This window comes from Canis lupus, chromosome 32 (assembly GCF_048164855.1).
Source record: "Canis lupus baileyi chromosome 32, mCanLup2.hap1, whole genome shotgun sequence".
In the NCBI taxonomy this organism is placed as follows: domain Eukaryota; kingdom Metazoa; phylum Chordata; class Mammalia; order Carnivora; family Canidae; genus Canis; species Canis lupus.
This window is the reverse complement of record NC_132869.1, coordinates 9,602,470-9,608,023: the sequence shown is the minus strand read 5'-3', so window position 1 is coordinate 9,608,023 and position 5,554 is coordinate 9,602,470. Positions and strand designations below refer to the sequence as shown.

The 5,554-nt window shown below is 36.5% G+C and overlaps 1 long non-coding RNA gene across 1 annotated transcript; it reads left to right on the top strand.

Moving 5' to 3' along the window:
* Positions 1-358: 358 nt before the first annotated feature.
* LOC140622994 (uncharacterized) lies at positions 359-1,859 on the top strand. The gene is made up of 2 exons (XR_012022664.1): positions 359-1,520; positions 1,599-1,859. It is a non-coding gene; the product is annotated as an uncharacterized lncRNA (long non-coding RNA).
* The last annotated feature ends 3,695 nt before the right edge of the window (positions 1,860-5,554 follow it).

Below are 5,554 nucleotides of genomic sequence, written 5' to 3'. Positions count from 1 at the left end.
TAGGTGTTTTTAGCATTCTTAATTTTCTTACCTTACTAGTAGGTCTTTCTAGTGATAAATAGTATTGTGACTTAGAATGCTTTGCCTTCACCCTGATAACACATAGATTTATAAAATTGATATTTATCTGATCTGATGATACCAGTGCTGCAAATGTAGTCTCTCTGATGTCAAATCATCAAGAAAGTATATATACACCTCTGATCCATGTATTTGTCTGTTGTGTCACAGGATGCCAAGAGCCCACCAGACCAAAATAAGCATTATTAAAGACATCCAACAAGAAGCAACTCCAAATGGAAGGCAAGATTCCTCCCTCAGATAGGTACACAGTTTTGTTTCTCTTGCCCCACTCCGGCACCTCATTGTGAGATGTGGGTTATTCAGGTGGCTGAATGGGGTTGTGAGTGGCAGTAGAAGGAGGCATTTGCTTCTATTGACATATATAGTAACTGTCAGGCATTACGACTTCATTACTACCTCTGTCTTGCCCGCATGACCCTGTAAACAGCCAAGAGGCCTTGGTAACCAAGGAGAGGGACTGTTGATACTGATAACCTTAGTAACTAATCTAGTTTAGGCTGTCCTCTTTCTCCCTGCAGGCAAAACCATACCTATCTAGTAGGAAGTGGGGCAATGTGTTAGGAGCAAGTCTAGCATCCAGTTGACCCACTCAGGGAAGTATGAGCCTGGGTGGGGCTGGGTCCTAATGGGAGTGCTGTATCCAAGCAAAATCAGGCTTGGGACAGAGTATCCTGAAGATGAGGCAATAATTCAGGAAGCAGGGAGCCCAGGAGTGTCCAGGTACACAGTCAAGTGGATGGAATCTGACATTAGGGAAAGATGCAAAGGTTCCACAAAAAGTACCTTCATGTCTTCACTCATCATGATCTCATTCCCACGCTCCTGAGATGAAAGTTGTTATGATGCTTGAACAGGGTTATGAAATGACAATGGGAGGATGTTCTCATTCTTGTTTTTAATTTTTACCAAATATTGCTTAAAATACGCTCTCTTGAAGAAGATGTAATACATGCATAATCTGTTGTCATGACTGGGGATGGAAAAGGGGCCCAGGAGTAAATCTGGCCTGAGTGAATGTTCAGCTGTGGCTGCCTTGTATTGTCCACAGCAGGTCCAAATGAAGAAGACATTGTGATATTGTGATTACCACCCCAAGAGGCTTATGTCATGCTATATATTTTTTCAAACTTAGAGCAGTAGCCTGGGTATCTATACAAGCATTTGATTTATGGTCTTCCCACCCAGCAGTCTGGCTGTATAACAAATTCTGAATCACAAGCTGATGCCCCTGTCCTGCCACCCTCTGAATTGTTTACTTAGTAACAAGAATGGGTTTGTTCTGATCCAGCCATAGCAACCACCTTAGGCAAACATCATGCAATCACTCTGCCCCTTCTTGCCTTAGTGGTCTATCTGTCCTCTTCTGATACCACCTCCAGGCATTGTCTGCCCTCCTTGTCCCACATTGGTCTTCCTGCCACCATGTCACACTCAAGGTAATATCTTCTAATTTGGAATTCCATAGCTTCCTTTTCCAGTCAAACTTTATTTGTCCAATTTCCACTTCCTTTCAGGTCTTCTTCAAAGACAAGTAACAGAGAAGGCTGTAGCTCCATGTGGGAATTAAACCTACAACTTTGGACTCATTAGCACAACTTTCTAACCTGCTAAGCAAAAAGGACATTTTTAAGGCCAGTACAAACCCCTTGTCCTTACATGCGCCAGCGCCCATTGAAGGAGGAGAAAATTGTGCTGGTGTGTTCAAAGGCTGAAAGTAAAGGAAGGAAATCTTAAGCCAAGGCAATTGAAAATAAATATTTTTCTCTAAGACCACACCAGTGTGAAAAATCTCCTTTCAAGAGACAAACTTTCCTCTTAGTTTTCAATGTGCCAAATAGTCAGCAATGGCAGCCCCTAATCCACACCTCCCCTAAAAGAAGTAAGCGGACACTTTTTCTCAGATTGTAAACTCAGCATTATTTACCATCTTGTCTATACTTCAAGCATTCAAGGGTTCAAAAGTATTTAAGTTTCCAGCTCAAAAATAATAGGTTTGGTTTTGAACATCTATTTGGCAGCTTTGTTCGTCTACATAAGTTTTAGAAATCTTCATTTGATCATTCAAATCCTTTATGGTGTTTTCCTAGAAACACATCTCAATGCCCAAACATCATTTTTAAATGATTGTAATGGTGATTATAGCCATTGGATCCAGAAACACAAAAATGTCAAAATACTATATGCAACTGAGTGAGCCCAGGGAATGTACAGAAGGAAAACATCTGAATGAAAGAAGTGTATGTCACCTAAGATTGATGTAGTTCTTGACTTTTTCCAAAGCATTTGGGAAGATAAAATAGACAAACTGAAAGTAGGCTGACAACAGAATGCTTTTCATGGAAGGGGTGTCTTTCTTTCTCTTTATTCAGCATGCTGTCCTTCCTCACTATCATTTATTTTTCTTATCAAAGTTGGGTACTACTGACTTTGATTATTGAATGAGGGGAAAAACCTGAAGTAGCTTTCTCTGCAGATGTGCTTTCCTGATTTTATAAGCAGTTCTGGAATAAGTACTGCAATCGATCAATCTCTTACACAGACCCGATTAGTTGGCATGCCGAGGGCTCTCCAGCATTCAGGGGCAGAGTTCATCTCAGGGTGGCTTGGTCAGCACGTTGGGAGGCAGGGTTTAAGCTGTTTCCTTAGGGAGTTCTGTCACTCGGCTCCACTGGAAATCTCTGAATTTTCTCCTTTCCTGACATATTAGCAAATTTTTCCATATACCCTGCTTGTCCCAGTTCTTTTACATCCCGCCTGATCAAAAACATCAAGAATTGGTTAAGTTTGAAAGTTCTTTGAGATGGGAGATTGCAGATGCTTCTTCTTTATTTGGGAAAATAATAGTTTCTGTGTTTCTGTTTAATAATAACCCATTCCTGATTGTAAAAATAATACCATCCTATTGAACATAAGCAAGAAAAAACTTCCCACCACCCAAAGATTACAGCAGGCCACTTGGGGTGTGTGTGTGTGTGTGTGTGTGTGTGTGTGTGTATTTCAAGGCATATAGAAAATAGGATTTAAATCCTAAATATTATACCAGGGTATTAGCATTTACTGACATCATTAAAGTCTATGTAAATGATGTTGAGTGGGCATATAATGTTCCATTATTCCTCCTACTAGATTGAAGTATATGAAACTATTGACATTTAATCTTTTTAACCTACAAAAAAGTGGGAGTGTGACATGGTTCAACTTAGTAAAATTTACCTAAAATTTAATCCCCATTTATTAGACATCATGTCTAGTTTTTTAAACTGCTAAATAACTGACCTATGAACATTTCTGAAAATATATATTTTTCACATAGTTAACCATATCCTCAGAATAATTTCCAGGAAAAGAAAGAATTAATTTAGAATGTATGAAAAATATGGGGGCTTTCAACACCTATTCTGAAATTCCTTGCAAAGAGATTGTAGCAAGTTATGTTCTTCTTGATTACATTAAGGAGTGCCAATTTTTATTGGCACAAAAGTTGAGAATTATGATAATTTTTATTTTGCTAATCATATAGCATATTATTTAATCTGATATGTTTATAATTAGCATTATTCATATTTGCTCTAATTTTAGCTCAAGTTGAAAAAAATGCAGTTTTTTAAATGTATGAAATTAACTGAGAGGCAGAGCCTAAAGCCTAAAGTGGAATTGAGTTTAATGTTGTACTATTGAATTACTCTGTTATCCCAGATTCATGGTAGGAATCTATCAAGGTGGCTATTTAATTGATACCTATCTTTGAGTTAATATCAGAAGGATGTCAAACTTCCCATTGTGAGTAATTGATTAGTACACACAATATATGTGTGGATTTGCTGCATTTCTTCAAAAAAGGAGGGTCTTTTGTTTTTATTTGGTTTTGTTACAAAGCCTCACTTAAAATACATGCTCTTTTCCTCTCCTTCAAAGTCATTTTAACAGTCACATAAATTTGAGCATAGTTTAATTGTGGAATGAACTAGTTCATTGAAAAGATAAATAAAATTGATAAACTCTTTAGTCAAATTGATAAAAAAAATGATAGAAGACACAAATTATTAATATCTGCTATTAAAAGAGGAGGAATCTCCATGGATCTTACAGACATTAAAAGGATAATAAGAATATTATGAAGTACCTTATGCCAATACTTTTGATAATTTAGATGAAATGGACAAATCCTTAGAAAGTAAACTATAAAACTTAAGAAAAAATAAAGAGCCTTGAATCTAATAAAGAAAATGTAGGAAAAATTTTCCTACATTAAATATTGTACTGTATATTATACATCAATTATAATACAATAACAAACAAAAACTAAAATAGAACTTCAAGTGGCACCTGGGTGGCTCAGTGGTTGAGCATGCTTTTGGCTTAGGTCATGATCCCAAGGTCCTGGGTCCTTGTGGGAAGCCTGCTTCTCCCTCTATGTCTCTGCTCTCTTCCTATGTCTCTCATGAATAAATAAATGATAACAAAACATAGAACTCCAGGCCCAGATGACTTTACTAGTGAGTTGTACCAAACACTTAAGAAAAAAATAATTTTACATAGAATCTTCCAGAAAATAGAAGAGAAGAGAATAATTCTCAACTCATTTTTAGGGCAATCTTACCAATACCAAAACCATAGATATTAAAAGAATATAAACCATAAAGCAATATCCCTCATGAACATAGACACAAAAAGCCTTAACAACATATTAGCAAGTTGAAATCGATAATACATAAAATAAATAATACATCATGAATAAGTAGATTTTTTTCAGGAATGCAAGATCACTTCAACTTTCAGAAAGTAATCAGTGAATTTCTTCATAATGCCATCCTGAAAACAAAAATGTTATGATGATCTCCTAAAAATAGAAAAATCAAAATTCAATGCCCACAAAGACTTTTAAAAATAAATAAATAAAACCCTCAATAAACTCAAAGAAAATTTTCTCAACCTGATCGAGGACATCAACAAAAAATATGCATCTAAAAAATATACATCTAACATTACACGTAGTTGCACACTAATTTCTTTCACTCTCTAAGATCAGAAACAAGGCAAGAATGTCCATTCTTATAATATATATTCAACATTGTACTTTATATGCTAACCACTGCAAGAAAATAGGTTAAAATAAATAAAAGACATACAAATTGTGAAAGAAACAAGTAAAATTTTCTTTTTTCATAGAAGGTATGATTGTACACATAGAAAATAAATTTTAAAAAATCTATGACAGCCATTTGAGCTTGAATTTGGCAAGGGAAAGTATGGTCAATATATCAAATCAGTTGTTTTTCTTTTTTTTTTAAGATTTTATTTATTTATTCATCACACACACACACACACACACACACACACACACACACAGAGGCAGAGACACAGGCAGAGGGAGAAGCAGGCTCCATGCAGGGAGCCCGATGTGGGACTTGACCCCGGGTCTCCAGGATCACACCCTGGGCTGAAGGCGGCACTAAACCGCTGAGCCAGC